The sequence below is a fragment of the Mesoplodon densirostris genome, chromosome 4 (assembly GCF_025265405.1).
Source record: "Mesoplodon densirostris isolate mMesDen1 chromosome 4, mMesDen1 primary haplotype, whole genome shotgun sequence".
In the NCBI taxonomy this organism is placed as follows: Eukaryota; Metazoa; Chordata; class Mammalia; order Artiodactyla; family Ziphiidae; genus Mesoplodon; species Mesoplodon densirostris.
Window position 1 is genome coordinate 177,302,475 of NC_082664.1, and position 16,589 is coordinate 177,319,063.

Below are 16,589 nucleotides of genomic sequence, written 5' to 3' on the forward strand. Positions count from 1 at the left end.
AACCCAGGCAGTTCTGTGCAAATAAAAACCCAACACAACCGAGAGAATTCTGTCACTAGCACACAGTGATCACTCAGCGAATATTTACGGTTTGTGGGCTAACCTCACCAGACGATTTCAAGTCCGCCTGGAGCACACGGGAAAATTCAGCAAGAAAAGGGACAGGTGTGGCAGGGGAGGGGCAGGTTCTAATGAAAGTGCTGCCCTGAGCCCTTCTCTCTCATTTGCCTTCTCTTTCTGCCTAGAAATGCTTCTCTGCCCAATTTTGGCTCCTGCAGACAGTGGGCTAGAACTACTCCTAGAGCATAAGGGTCCAGTAACTTATACACACACACGTGCACACACAAACATGCATAAACACATCCACAAAAACGCGTACATACACACATACACACAAACATATGTACACACACATACACAGACTTCCACAGGCATATGCATAAGCACACACACGCATATACAAATATACAAACACATACAAACACAGATGCACACATATAAACACACACGTATACACACACGTATACAAATATACAAACACTCATAAACACAGGCACACATACACACACACGTATAACGCACATATACAAATATACAAACATATAAACAGATACACACATACATAAACAGGCACACATATACACATACACACACAAACACACACACTCAAACACATATACACACAAAACCACACGAACACATATACACACATACACAAATGCACACAAACACACATACACATATACACAAACACACACAGACGCACACATACATAAATCAGACACACATGCAAACACATACACACAAGCACCCACATATGAACACATACAAACACACACAGGGATATGCACATATTCACAAATACCTATGCACACACGAGCACACACACATGCACATACATACACAAGCAAACACACATACACACCACACACCACCGACCAAAAGTGAACTAAGCAAAGAAGAGAGTAAAGCTGGGGAAGAGATGCTTCTGGCAGCTCAGCCTCCCCGGCATCCTGCAGATCCCTCTGACCTTCGTATCAGGATATCTGCTGTTTTCTTCAGGGTCTCCTGTGTCAGGGCTTCCAGAAAGAGAAGGGTGTTACTGGGAATTCGAGTGTTAGTTTAAGCGATGCCCCAAGTTCCTTTACCAGGAATTGATAACCGGAGCTTCCTTTCTCCAGACGTGGCTGCGGGTCTGAGCGCCCCACTCCACCCATCCTCCTGCTGTTGCCAGGCTCGGGGCGCTGCCGACCTCCAGATGCTTGGCTTCACCAGCGCCCTCGCCTCTTTCTCTCGGGGGTCTTCACTTGCCTGCCCTTCTAAGGAAGAAGAGACGCGCTTACAGGGAAGGCGGCGGTTCTAGGCTTCAATCTAGAAAACCAAGGGAACCAGGTGTAGTAGCTGAGTGGCAAGCTTGCTTTCTTTTCGTGGGAAACTTAGTCATCCATTCAAACCAACAGTGATGGAGCACCTACTGTGCGCCTGCCGCTAGGCTGGGTGTGGGAGAGAAGAGGAGGAGCAAACCCCAGTCCCCTGGAGAAGGAAACCAGTCACTAGAACGTCAGAAGTGCGAGGGGAGAGCAAAGAGGAAGGCGCTCAGGCGCCTGTAGGTCATGAGAGGCCAGTGGAAGGAAGACGACTTAGGGGAGATGACACCCAAGTGCCGGAGGGGGAGGTGGCGGAATTCTAGGCAGGGAACCACTGCAAGAAACCAAGCCTCTAGTAACAGTTTTCGCTTTTAAATTCCTCTTTAAAAAATGTACCTCGGGGCTTCCCTGGTGGCGCAGTGGTTGAGAGTCCGCCTGCCGATGTAGGGGACACGGGTTCGTGCCCCGGTCCGGGAAGATCCCACGTGCCGTGGAGCGGCTGGGCCCGTGAGCCATGGCCGCTGGGCCTGCGCGTCCGGAGCCTGTGCTCCGCAACGGGAGAGGCCACAGCAGTGAGAGGCCCGCGTACCGCAAAAAAAAAAAAGAAAAAAAGAAAAGAAAAAAAAATGTACCTCGGATCTCAGACATAGCCCAAACCCAATGTCTCCCACGTGCCACCTCGTCCCCTCCCCTTCCCCTCCCCTTCCCCTCCCCTCCCCCTTCCTTCCCTCCTTGATAACTATATCATGGGTTCCCCAGGGCTCTGACTCCCCACTGGGCTCGGTCCACGAGCAGGAGATCAAAGGGAGGGAGGACAGTGCGGTCCAGGCGCTCATTCCACTGACCTCCTATCAAGGCAGCCTTCTCAGGAAATGCTCTTTTATCCAGGTTCCTGTGGCAGCTTCCTCCTGCCCTCATCCCTTGAGGCCTAGGACTAGTAACAGCTCTTCCACTGTCACTAGTGTTCCTTATGGTTCCTCTCCATCCCACCCACACTTTCATAAACAGTCGCTTTATTAAGCTCTTCTTGAATTATTCTAATTCGAGGGCCATCTGTTTCCTGTTGGGACCTTGACTGATAGAGCAAATAGCAAATATATCAGGGAGAGCAGGATGCAAAAATTATGTACATGTATATAAAAACTGTGCAAGTTTATATTTATATTTTTATAAATTTATGTAATGTATAAAAATATTTATATTTGTATAAATATAAATACATATAATTGTACATATAAATGTATAAATATGTCCACACCAGTGATGGTAGTGATGGTATCTCATTCATTCACTCATTTATTCCACAGACTCATTTATTTATTTATTTATTAATTATTCCACACACTCATTTATTTTCATCGCTTGCTATGTGAAAAGCACAATGAGTAAGGAAACCACCTTTCTGGATTTTATGAGACAGTGTCAGTTACAACCTTTTTTGTATGGTCAGACCATATATTTTATTTGGGGGATTTATAAAATATAATCTCAATAGCTATGAGCAAAGAGAAGATGAGAACTCTGAGTTTATATTCTATTCTAGCTTGTTCCTCCAAACTCCGTGTCTCTAAAAAAAAAAAAAAAAAAAAGCGAGTGGAGAAAGCCCAAGGCAAGATCAAGTACCAGGTCTGCATCCCCCAGGTTACGCTGTGGGTACAGTTCCCTCACCTGCTGACTCACGCTGAGTGGTGAGTCTGCTGCTTTGGGGTCAAAGTCTTCAGCAGTGATAACCAAGGCTCGCTATGAGACCAAGATGAGAGCTGAAAGCTCTACATATGCTGTTGAATTTTTTTTTTTTTTTTTTTTTTTTTTTTTGCGATACACGGGCCTCTCACTGTCGTGGCCTCTCCCGTTGCGGAGCACAGGCTCCGGACGCGCAGGCTCAGCAGCCATGGCTCACGGGCCTAGCCGCTCCACGGCATGTGGGATCTTCCCAGACCGGGGCACGAACCCGTGTCTCCTGCATCGGCAGGCGGACTCTCAACCACTGCGCCACCAGGGAAGCCCTACTGTTGAATTTATACTTCATGAAAACCTCTATGAATCAGGCATGGTTTTCCTCATTTTGCAGCTAGTGGTAGTAGTTTGCGCTGGATTCAAACCCAAGTCTATATCCAACACCCACTGCTCTTTATTCCACTGCATCATCTTTTCTAGGAATAGACAATTCCTAGCCAAGACCAGAGGGTTGCTTGGTAAATAAGAGACAATTACAGGTTTGGAGGCAAAGGGCCATCCTGCAATTTTGGCGTACTCTCTGTTATTATATCCACAGAGTGAGAAATCGCCTGGAGCACCAACCTTACAGGAGTCCTCTTTTGATTCTGTGTGGTGGCAACAGACATCAGCTAACAGTTTGCTCAGAGATGAGAAACAAGTGGGAAGGGCAAGCAAAATAAGATACACACCCAGGGCACTCCAGAGGTTTGCTTCCCTAGAGACTTCTGGCTCCCTTTGAACAATCTAATAATTATCGATTTGAGAAGGTAGTAGAGATTGGTGTGTTAATGGGAGGGGTGACATTTGAAAGTTAAGACTGTTCCAGGGAATTTCCTGGTGGTCCAGTCATTAGGACTCCGAGCTTTCACCGCAGGGGACCCAGTTCCATCCCTGGTTGGGGAACCAAGGCCCCACAAGCCTCACAGAGTAGCCAAAAAATGAAAGAAAAAAAACTGTTCCACTCATGATTAACCACTTTGGGGCTGGGATGGGCAGCTTCGCCATATGCTTCCTTTTGCTACAAGGGCGGAAGTGCAGCCAACCTAACCACACAGGAGTGTTTTTATGAGTGGCAAGCAATACAAATGCTTGTACATTTAGAGTACCCCATACATTTTGAAGAATCCAAATTTAAGGTCTGTTGACGACCTCATTAAAAAAAAACCACAAAACTACCTTACTTTTCCCCTACGCCTAAATTTAGTACCCATATATCATGGTTTATGCCTGTCGTTCCAGAATGATTATTAACAATGTCCCCTTTCACACACAAAAGTGTCGATTTAGATGATAAATTATCACCTCAACTTTGCTGTACGTAATTGATCAACAAAAGAAGGGGAGGCAGTGGGACTCTGAGCTCCAAATACCTCAAGTCTGGTTTGAGAACAAGTGTTGCCTTGCTGCACGAGCCTAGGTTATTCAATTAACCTCTCTCATCTTTATGTGCCAGGTGAAAATAAAATATTGGCCCGTGACTTTTATGAGCAGTAACAAATAGAAGTTGTTCATAGAGTTATAGGTCTTAGAGCTAGAAACCACCTGGAGAGATCATTCAACACATGTGGGGGCTATGAAGAGCTATACAAGATTCACCTTGAGGCAGCCAGTCTTCCCCGTGGCCCTCTGTTGTTTTGGAGAAATCTAGCAACTCAATCCAGCTGTGGTAAGTTACATCACAGGGAGCTGATTGATGTCTTAAGCCTTTTATCAACTGGAATTCAAACTATCCATCAGTCTGTGTCTGCCTGTATTTACCATAACACACTCTCCAGTGGTCCCAGTAGATTTGATCACCCTGAACGTGGCAGGAGCACATGCTGTGGAGGTTCTGAGAAGGATACGACCACATCTCTTTGAGGGACTAAGAAAATCTTGATGAAGGAAATAGGTTTGATTTGGAGTGTGGAAACTGGGCATACTGTGGGCAGGAAGAGATGGGAGGAAGGCGTTCGTAGTTCTAGACTAAAGAGACAGTACGAGGAAAGGCAGGGGAAGTATGTGTGCGATGAGAATAAGAAGACACAGGTTTGGTCCCAGAGAGGACGTTTGTAGGGGAGGGGGAAGTAGGCTGAACCACATGGTACGGTGTTTGAGTGTCATCGTAAGGCTAAGGCTTTTTACTTAATTCGCAAGGGTGTGGGAAGCCTGTATTGGAGCCAAAAGATTGCCCATCGGGAAGATTAGTCTGGAAACGGTGCAGACTGGATGGGCGTGTGGAGAGCCTGTGAGCAGGGAGGACAGTGAGGAGTCCTTTGGAACAACAGCAACAAAAGCAGTAACAACGATTGTGATGCACAGAGAGTAGCTCACTAAACGATGTCAAGCAAAATCCAGGAGAGCATCAACAAAGGGTTGAGAAATAATCCCCAGTGGAAAGACTATTCTTTGAAGGTGAGCCATTTCCTGGGGCGATTTATGAAGCAGGAGGCAAGCACTGTCACAATAAATGGCCATTAAGCCTGGCATCTTCTAAGCACCTTGGGAGATGAGGGGGAGAGCCCCTGGCTCCCCGACTTGTAACTTTCAGAACTCAAGAAAAATGGAGTGGGTGGCTTTCTTCCATATGGAAGCCTTGGGGGCATTTCAGTGTTTGCAGGGAATTTAATGTAGGGAGAGTAATTAGTAGATATCAGACGAGATACCATAAAAGATTAATGTCCTGATTCTGAAATGACAATAAAAACAGGGATGGGAGTAGAAGCTGAGAAATCCAGCCTGGGTTTATCTCTGCTTCCTGAGCAGGATCCATGATGGGTAATCGGCTGCAGTGCCTAGGGCATGCAGTAAACAATGTAAACAATGACGAGCTCCTTCCCAGATGTTGAAACAGACTAAATAACCTCCACTTTCCACTGGCAGCTCTGACAGCCCAAATTATCTGAAATCGCACCAGCCCGGGAGGAACTCAAGGCCGAGCGGATCACTTGGATGCTGCAAGCAAGAGGGGAGAAATGACCCCGGGGTGAGCACAGTTTAAGCGGTGATCGCTAATAAGCTTCATCTGGTTACAGGGAAGCGCCAGGACTGTGGCTGACACGTGGGGCGCACGCGCACAGATGCACGCACGCGCACGCACGCACGCAGGCGCGCGCACGCACGCATCCCCGTCCTGCCTCACCGCAAGCGTGGCCACTTGAGTGCTCTGAACCAGGGGTCCCCGGCCCCCGGGCCAGCGGTCCGCGTTCTGTAGGGAACTAGGCTGCACAGCTGGAGGTAAGCGGCGGGGAGCGAAGCTTCATCTGCCTCTCCCCAGCTCCCCATCTCTGGCATTGCAGGCTGAAGCAACCCCCCCCCCCACTCTGTGGAAACATTGTCTTCCAGAAACCGGTCTCTGGTGCCAGAAAGGTTGCGGACCGCTGCTCTAAACCATCAAGAGCTTCACGTTGGTGCCAGACAAGACCCAGCCGAGAAACCCAGTCATGTTTGCCTTGGAAAACTCCTGTCTCCATTGATGTCTTATGGAAGTAAGCCTTGAGTTCATCTGACTGTCAGCTACTGCTGTTATTCTTTAATGTGCTAATTTAACCTCATGTTCCCTGACATCATGCTGATCTCATGAAAGGCTCTCTAACAAACTTAACTTTTAAAAAGGCCAGTGCCGGGCCGAGCCCTCCCGTTTAAATGGTCACAAACAGCTCCAATCATAGTTTCCTGTCTCTCACAGACAGAATCATCCCACGTGGGAACGGAAAGAAGGCATCCAGGGCATCCGCTCGGATTACACATCAGGAAAGGGAAACCAGGCAGAAGGCACGGCTGGCCCCAGGCAAGGATTTTTTTTTTTCCCCCCAACCAAAAGGACAAGGGAAGAGGTATTTGTGTGGTGTCATAGTGGTGACCTTTGAGAAGCGAGCCCGTTGCAAACTTATCCCTCTGGTGGCCTTTTGAGTCGAGCAGTGTAGCAGCTCCTTTCTGAGGTACTTCTTAGCAAACAGAATATAATTAAAACAATTGTCACAACATTCTCAAAGCTTTAAAACAGATTTCTAGAGACCTGGCTTCCTGCTGTTGGCAATTAACAGCCCACCAGTAAAAAATACCGCAGAATTGAAAATTCTATGTATTCTTTTCAACAGAAGAATAGGAAATACACTGAAAAGGAAATGCAGAAATTATGATAATTTGTTCCACAAACAAGTGCTTTTTTTTTTTTTTTTTTTGCTTACGCGGGCCTCTCACTGCTGTGGCATCGCCCGCCGCGGAGCACAGGCTCCAGACGCGCAGGCTCAGCAGCCACGGCTCACAGGCCCACCCGCTCCGCGGCATGTGGGATCTTCCCGGACCGGGGCACGAACCCATGTCCCCTGCATCGGCAGGCAGACTCTCAACCACTGCACCACCAGGGAAGCCCAAACGAGTGCATTTAATGAAATATTCTTAAGGAACAAAGAGAAATACATGATTTGTTTGTGTATATACACAATATTATATGTATATACACAATGTAGTATGTATGTGTATATCTAAACATCTGTCTTGTGCTCAGCATTTTTCCTAGGCTAGATGTGATTGAATTAACTCTCGGTTGTAATGGTGTTGATCCTTTTCGTAAAGGCTTTAACTTAATAATCGCATTTGTTATCTTTTAAAAAACCCTACAAAAAGCCATGCATTTGGTGGTCTTCCAGCTGGGGAAGGCCAGCTCTTCCATAGCAGAGTCAGGTTTAGATCTTTCTGAGTTTGAACAAACCACAAAACAAAAATTCGCCTTTTAAAAATGACACTGACCCATTTCTAAGTCTTCCTTAAGTTATAATGAAATGCAGTTGCTGACCCTGCTTTAGCAATCAGTAAGGAAATGGTTCCAGTTTTCACACTCACAGGAGGGCATGATGTCAAGTTTGGTCTTAAAGTCTGCTTTTTCCAGAAACGCTGCCTCGATTTTTATTTTTATTTTTTTTTTAAGGTTGCCATTTATGGTCAGGGGAGCATGGTAGACTACAATTTCTGTTTGTTTCCAGGGGTAGTAGCATCAGAAATGGTTGAGCAGAGAACCAATCATGATGGTTTTAATAAAAGTTTTTTATAGGGGGAGAGGAAAAGAGAGAGGAAATGCTAAAATGCTTGGGCAGAAATCTGGGTTCTTTTCCCAGCTGGTGCTAAGTAAACCCCTGGCATTTTTGTGTAGATTTGAGAAAAGCAGCAATTATGATTCCCATTTTATAGACAGTAGGAGCCAACTTTCTCTGCTCAGAGAGTGCACATCCACGTGGCCTACATGTACGTCCTCACAGAATGTTAAATAATTGAATGACATCCACCTTCCTGCATCAAGTAATAGAGATTTTAAGGCTTAGCAGGATAAATCCAATCACTTTATTTTGTCCTAAATTTCTAACTGTCCTAAGAGGCTAATAGTAAAGTTTTGGGTAAATTGCTATGTAAAATAAATACGATAAATGAATCATCCAAATAAAAAGGAACAGGTTGGAACTGAGAGCTAACAAGGTGCTCGAAGTCATAGGAACATCCACTAGCAAATGATTTTCTACTCTTTACTCTAAAAATGTTGAGAGGTTAGAGCCCAGCCTCAGAAAGGTGGGTCTACCCAGAGACAAGTCCCTGACAAAATCAGGAATAAAATAGAGGGGGCACCTGGTCCAGTTGGGTGGTTAAAAATTAAACTGGACATATCTGAGGTGGGATCAAAACAGAGTTCAACCCACAGAATGGGAGAAAATATTTACAAATCCTATATATCTGAGAGATTAATATCCAGAATATATGAAGAACTGCAACTCAATGACAACAACAAAAACTAACAACCCAACTCAAAAACGGGCAAAGAACTTGAATAGACATTTCTCCAGATAGATATACAGATGGCCAATCTGCACATGAAAAGATGCTCAGCATTGTTAATCATTAGGGAAATGCAAATCAAACCAAAGTGAGATACCAGTTCATACCATTGGGGTGGGTATTATCAAAAAGCAAACAGAAAAACAAGTGTTGGCATGGATGTAAAGAATTGGAACCCTTGTGCATTGCTGGTGCTCATGTAAAATGGTGCAGCTGCTGTGGAAAACATGGTGGTTCCTCAAAAAGCTAAGTGCAGAATAACTGTATGACCCAGCAATTCCACTCCTAGGTACACACCCAGAAGAGCTGAAAGCAGGGACTTGAATAGGTATTTGTATACCCATTTTCATTGCAGCAGCATTCACAATAGCTAAATGTCCAGTAGCGGATGAATGGATAAACAAACTGTGATATATCCATACAATGGAATATTATTCAGCCTTTAAAAGGAATGAAATTCTGATGGATGCTGCAACATGGATGAACCTTGAAAACATTATGCTGAGTGCAATAAACCAGACACAAAAGGGCAAACACTGTATGATTCTATTTATATGAAGTACCTAGAGTAGTCAAATTCATAGAGACAAAGTGGAACGGTGGTTTCCAGGGGTTGGGTTTTGGGGGGAAATGGGGAGTTGGTGTTTAATGGGTATAGAGTTTCAGTGTAGGATGAAGAAAAAGTTCTGGAGATGGATGGCAGTTAAGGGGGCAGAACTTACTGAATGCACTTACTGAACTGTACACATAAGAATGGTTTAAATGGTAAATTTTATGTTAGTTTATTTAAACACACTAAAAGAGAGGAAAGATACGCAACACTGTAAAACAACTACACTTCCATTTAAGAAAAATTTAAAAAGAGAGAGAGAGTAAAGATGATTTGAAATGGTCTGGCCCTGGCTCTATCACAGCCACCTCTTAAGCGAGTTCATAAGCTCTTACAACCACCTTTCATCTGCTTCCTCCCAGTTTATCCCACAATGAGATTCTCTTCAAGGACACAGAGACAGACTGGTCCTCTGGGCCAGGTGATCATCACACTTGGCAGCTCGGAGAGCTTGTGCTTCCAGGTACCTTCCAGAGATTTCTACTCAGCACCAAGTCACCAGGACCAAAGGAATGATGGTCACCAGAAGGGTGTCACCAAGATGGAAGAGAGGTGAATGCATTCCTGCAGAGGACAAAGTTCTGCTCCCAGGACTGTGCTCTGCATGGGCCACTGTTGGAACTCAGGTCACCCTGGCCTCACAAAGACTCCCCTTCCCTCCGTGAGCCGTGGCAGCTGGCATAGATGAGGGACCCACGTTAGGGCCGTAAGTAGGAGGGCCCAAGTATTTATTCGCCTTTTCTTTTTCATTCTTCATTCTGTTAAAGTCATTTTACTTTTGACATCCATAGATGTGGCTCCCTACCCCCACTCGATCATAATAGTGAAATATTCATACATATTGGAATTTTTTTAAAAGTAATTTTAAAAGAAGTCCTGGGGACTTCCCTGGGGGTCCAGTGGTTAAGACTCTGTGCTTCCACTGTAGGGGATGTGAATTCAATCCTTGGTCGGGGAACTAAGATCCCGCATGCCACGTGGTGTGGCCAAAAAAAAGAAGTCATCAGTCTCTTGGTGAATCCCAGCTTGTGGAAGAGAGAGCAAGCTTATGAGAAAAAGGATACAAATTCTCACCGGGCTTTGGAGGACACAGAGTGCGTTAATGGCTGTAAATGGCAGAGCCCTCAGTCCCCAGCATTACTGACAAACGTTCCAGCCTGGGTGCTCTATTCAGTCTCCCTTCCATCTCCCATCTTGCTGTCACTTCGTATGACTGCCCAGTCTCTCCACCTTAGGAGGACTGAACCCAGACTGGCCATTTCCCTTTCTCATGACTTGGTGTGCATTTCAGACAGAGATCTGTGGTGCGGATACGATAGGATGTTTTCCACTTCATGATCCATGAAGCTGAATTTCCCAGGGTAACAGTCTTTGAGACCAGTGGTAAAATAAATATGCAGCTAGGCCATATTTACTCTTTTCTTTGGGTGCTGGATCGCAACCCTGGCAGGATGTCTGAAGGAAAAAATTGGTAAGTTGGACTTTACTGAAATTAAAAATATCTGGTCTGCAAAAGACACTGTTAAGAGAGTGAAAAGACAAGCACTAGCCTGGGAGAAAATATTTGCAAAACATGTATCTGATAAAGGGCTAGTATCCAGAACTTCTAAAACTCAACAGGAAGGAAACAAACAACATAATTTAAAAATGGGCAAAAGATCTGAGAAGAAATGTCATTAAAGAAGATACACAGATGCCAAAATAGCATATGAAAAGATGCTTAGCACCCTGTGTCATCAGGAAATGAAAATTAAACAACAATGAGATACCACCACACACCTATCAGAATGGCCAAAATCCAAAACACTGACAACACCAAATGCTGACGAGGATGTGGAGCAACAGGAATTCTCATTCATTGTTAGTGGGAATGCAAAATGGTACAAACACTTTGGAAGACGGTTTGGCTGTTTCTTATAAAACTGAACGTACTCTTGCAGGCTCTCCAGCAATTGCACCCCTCGACATTTACCCAAATGAGTTGAAAATTTACATCTACACAGAAAGCTACATGTGAATGTTTATGGTAGCTTTATTCATAATTACTAAAACTTGGAAGCAACCAAGATGTGCTTCAGTAGCCGAATGGATAAATTGTGGTACATCCATGCACCAAAATATTATTCAAGTACATAAGATGGACTGTTATTCAGGTATGAAAAGAAATGAGCTATCAAGCCATGAAAAGGGATGGACCTTAAATACATGTTGCTAAGGGAAAGAAGCCACTGTGAAAAGCTACATACTGTATGATTCCAACTATATGACATTCTGGAAAAGGCAAGACTGTGGAGGGGTTCAGGGGGATGGAGGGAGAGAGAGAGAGGAAGGGGTGCAGCACAGGGCATGTTTAGGGCAGTGAAGCTATTCTGTGTGATGCTGTATTGACAGATACTTGTCACTTTATATTGGTCAAAACACATAGAATGGGGCTTCCCTGGTGGCGCAGTGGTTGAGAGGCCGCCTGCCGATGCAGGGGACGTGGGTTCGTGCCCCGGCCCAGGAAGATCCCACATGCCGCGGAGCGGCTGGGCCCGTGAGCCATGGGCGCTGAGCCTGCGCTTCCGGAGCCTGTGCTCCGCAACGGGAGAGGCCACAACAGTGACAGGCCCGCGTACTGCAAAAAAAAAAACAAAAAACAAAAAAAACACATAGAATGTATACCACAAAGAGTGACCTCTAATGTAAACTATGAACTTTAATTTATGTAATGTATCAGTATTGGCTCATCAATTGTTACACATATCCCTCACTAATGCAAGATGTTAATAACAGGAGAAACTGGGGGGAGAAGAAAGGGGGTAAATGGGAACTCACTGTACTTTCCATTCAATTTTTCTGTAAACCTACAACTGCTTTAAAAAAAAGTCTATTGAAACAAACAAACAAAATACACACACACACACATACATACATACATACATACATACATACATACATACACACACATGGAGCATTTAAAAAGTACCGATGCCTAGGCTCCACTCCAGAGATTCTGATTTGATTTGTTTCCAGTGGTGCCTGTAGGTTTCCCCAAACTAGTCTGAGGCTTAAAGTCACAGTTTCTTGTCAAAGAGCAAAAAATGCCCCAAGTTTACCAAGTCAAGACCCTAGCCCATCAGCATCACTTAAGAAAAGCGCACAAGCAGAAACTAACACACCATTATAAAGCAATTATACTCCAATAAAGATGTTTAAAAAAATTAAAAAGAAAAGCGCACAGGGCCTCTCTGGTGGCGCAGTGGTTGAGAGTCCGCCTGCCGATGCAGGGGGCACGGGTTCGTGCCCCGGTCTGGGAAGATCCCACATGCCGCGGAGCGGCTGGGCCCGTGAGCCATGGCCGCTGAGCCTGCGCGTCTGGAGCCTGTGCTCCGCGACGGGAGAGGCCGCAACAGTGAGAGGCCCGCGTACAGCAAAAACACAAAACAAAACAAAACAACAAAAAAAAAGAAAAGCGCACAGATTCTTTGATACTTTAAGAAGCGGGGGTGACTGGCTGGAAGCCAAGACCACCCTTATGGTGACCCTAAGCCTTAACCATTTACAAAATCAGTGCTGGGAACAAAGGAACAAAATGAGCAGAGCTTCAGACAAGAAGGTTTTGGATTTTGTTTTGTTTTGTTTTTTTCCCTTAAATTTCTTTTTCTCTGAAGTAACCAAGAAGAGCTTTGTTTCAGGACATGAGTCCAGAATTCGTATTCACTTTGGACTGTAGTTTCTGGCAATTTCCTTAGTGGCGACTGAGACTAAAAGTGTGCCCACCTTTCACTTTAGGGCTTCCGGTGTCCTCAGACTTTTCTTCCTAAACTCCGGGTTTCTGCTGCAGCCCAGGTCTTGGCTGCTGAGTCTCGGGGGGCTGAGCTCCTCCCCTCTCTCCTGTCCCTTCCCCTGCACGTCCTCCTCTGCAGACAGCTTTAGAGTCTCACTCGAATCCGTGCCCACTTCTGACTGATCAGATCAAGGTAACCACACAGCTGTAAGGGAGGATAACGGCTTATAATGTTACTCCCTCTCCCCAGTTGACAGTATGCACCCAAAACCTCTGTATCTTTGGCGGCCCTTGGCCCTGCAATTCCATACATGTCAGCACAGCTTTATCTCTAAGGATGTTCACTTCACAGCATGGGCAGTGTTACCCAGAAAACATAAGTGTTTGACAGGGGACTGTTGTTTAAAAAAGCCCCCTGTAGGGCTTCACTGGTGGCGCAGTGATTGAGAGTCCGCCTGCCGATGCAGGGGACACGGGTTCGTGCCCCGGTCCGGGAAGATCCCACATGCGGCGGAGTGGCTGGGCCTGTGAGCCATGGCCGCTGAGCCTGCACGTCTGGAGCCTGTGCTCCGCAACAGGAGAGGCCACAACAGTGAGAGGCCCGCGTACCGCAAAAAAAAAAAAAGCCCCCTGTAATTGTTCACCATTTCAGCCCCAAGGCAGGGAAAAGGGAGAGGGATGCCCCCGAGGGCTGGAGGAATCTGGGAGTCGGGGAGAGTCTTTGAGTTGCAAGAAGTTAATGCAGATCTCTTGCCATTTCTGGGGGAGAGGGGAAGAGAGTGGGGACCTGAGATGGGAGACTAGGCAGGGGCTTGTGTCCTGTTTTCGCTACTCTGCACAGAAATCCTGGAACAGAGCACGTTAAATGGATGGAATGGAAAGAGCAGAACATCAGGGTTCATGGTTGCCCACCCTGGGAGCTCCTGCACGCATCGGGGAGAAGGTTCTTATTCAGCTGTGCCCCACGTGGGGCTGCAGTGCTGCTAGCTGAGAGCTGGTGGTGGGAGGGGACTGTTGGGTGTCCCCAAGACCGTGTTCCTGGACCCCTGCAGTCTGTTAGCTCTGGGACTCTACAGGTTTCCGTGTGCCTCAGAGACTTGGTGGGCCGATGGCCTCGGCTCAGGTCATACTGGTGACAGTGTGCTGCGATCTTAAGCCAAGATGCAAATGGCTGGGCCATGAAGCCCAGTAGTTGGAGCCACAGAATGGCTCAAAAGGCCATAAGAGACGGTGGCACCTCAGCAGGGACAGCAGGCCCAGGACAAATCCAGACCTGCCAGTCGTCATTAGAGGACGATGAGGGCACGGACGGCAGCATGGGGATCCGAAGCCTTGAACCAGCATCCCCTGCCCTCCTCCAGGAAATCCAGACTCAGTCTCAGGAAGGCGCTGGGGGAGGAGGCCTGAAAACTGGAACGTGTATCCAAAGAAACTGACCTGAATGGGACTACTATGCAACCCGGAAAAAAAACCTGAGAATCTTCATTTTCTTCCTACAATAGTGTTGGAGGCCAGAGATGCAGGATTGGATCTGATGGGAAATGAGCTATGTTTCTTGGCTCTCTGAGTAGTGCTGGGCTAAATAGTCAAACCACTGCCTTTACGATACAGTCAGGTTACCTTCAAGGTGGGTTGGAGGACCCGTCTTAGACCTAAACCAGAGGAAGAGCATTAAATATTGATGTCAGGGTGTTTACAATAAAGAGCTGTGGTCCAGCCGTTGTCTTGTCGTGCTGTCACTAATTGGCAAACTCCAGACCTCACAAAGAGAGTTCCTAGAGTTTCCAGCACCCTTTCTACTGCTTCTTTCCCGAATACAAACAAGAAGCAAGGCTGGGACTTCCCTGGAGGTCCAGTGGTTAAGAATCTGCCTTCCAATGCAGGAGATGTGGGTTCGATCTCTGGTCAGGGAGCTAAGATTCCACATGCCATGGGACAACTAAGCCCACGTGCCACAACTAAGATCCAATGCAGTCAAATAAAGAAATATATATATATATATATATATATATATATATACACATATATAAATATATATAAAGCAAGGCTCAGCAGATGTTTGAGGACAACTTCCAACACGAGAGAGAAACGAGAAAAAAGAGACTCAGGAGAATCAGAGACAATACAGAGAGTGGGGGAAAATATCAAAAAAGTCACTAACATCTTCAGAGAGAAAAGAGAAGACCCCTTAAAACAGCAGCAGATTATGTGCAAAAAAGAAACAATCAGAGCTCAAGAAAGACTTTTAGAAATTACAAATATGACAGCTGAAATTAAAAGAGGCTGGAGATACAATCAAGGAAATCTCTCAGGAAATAAAAAGCCAGGGAAAGTTCAGTAGGATAGAAAAATATGAGAAAATTAGAAGATTGGTTTAGGAGATTGTATTAGTTATCTATCACTGTGTAACAAATTACCCCCAGAGTTTAGTGCCTTAAAACAACAATAGCATTTTATCATCGCACACAGTGTTTGCAGGTCACCCAGTACTTAGCTGAATGGTTCTGGCGTGGGGTCTGTCCCAGGTTGTGGTCAAGATGTTGGCCGGGACTGTGGTCACCTTGGGCTTGACTGGGCTGCAGAGTCGCTTCCAAGATGGCTCCCTCACGGGGCAGTTCCTTGCTGGCTGTTCCTTGTCATGTGGACTCGCATAGGGCTGCTTGAGTATCCTCATGACATGGCAGCCTACTCCCCCCAGAGCAAGTGATCTGAGAGAGAGCAAGGAGGAAGTTGCAGTGCTTTTCAGAAGCACCCTTCCATCACATTCTATTTGCTAGAAGTGGTCACTAAATCAGGCTCAGGGAGAAGGAGCTAGCAAGGGTTAACAGCAGTGAGATGCCTCACAGTGGTGTTGGGCAGTGGTGGGTGGGGTGGAAAGAACACAGATTCTGATGTCAGGGGGTCCTGGGCTTGAATCTTGGCTCCTCCTCAAGCAAATCATATGCCTCTCCTCAGTCTCCTGTCCTGTAAAATGGGTGTGATATTGCCACTACGCAGGTTTTGTTTTTAAGTTGAGAATAAATTGTTAAAAGTGACTTGTATATGGTAGGTGCCAAATAAATCACAGTTGTTATTATTAGTATTGAAATGTCTTTGGGTAAAATGCAAAGGATGTGATCTGCAGTGAAATCCTGGCTAAGTCCCAAAGCAGAACTCAGAAAAACAGCAAAATCCCCCCCTGGACACCCTCAGTAATGGACAGCTAAACAATTGGAATGCATTACTCTGTTATTTCTGAATAATCATGGGTATTCTGCTTAAACCCCGGAGACATCTTTCAGTATGTGAGTTTTATGGATTTGGAGGAAACTTTTATGCT

General features: G+C 45.8%; 1 protein-coding gene and 1 long non-coding RNA gene across 2 annotated transcripts in view; one reads left to right on the plus strand and one right to left on the minus strand.

Annotated features, from left to right (window-relative positions):
- The window catches only part of FAM107B (family with sequence similarity 107 member B), a 218,155-nt gene that overhangs the window by 144,641 nt on the left and 56,925 nt on the right, over window positions 1-16,589 (minus strand). The window lies entirely within an intron of this gene.
- LOC132488910 (uncharacterized) lies at window positions 6,193-6,853 on the plus strand. Its single transcript, XR_009531820.1, has 3 exons — window positions 6,193-6,302; window positions 6,411-6,553; window positions 6,754-6,853. It is a non-coding gene; the product is annotated as an uncharacterized LOC132488910 (long non-coding RNA).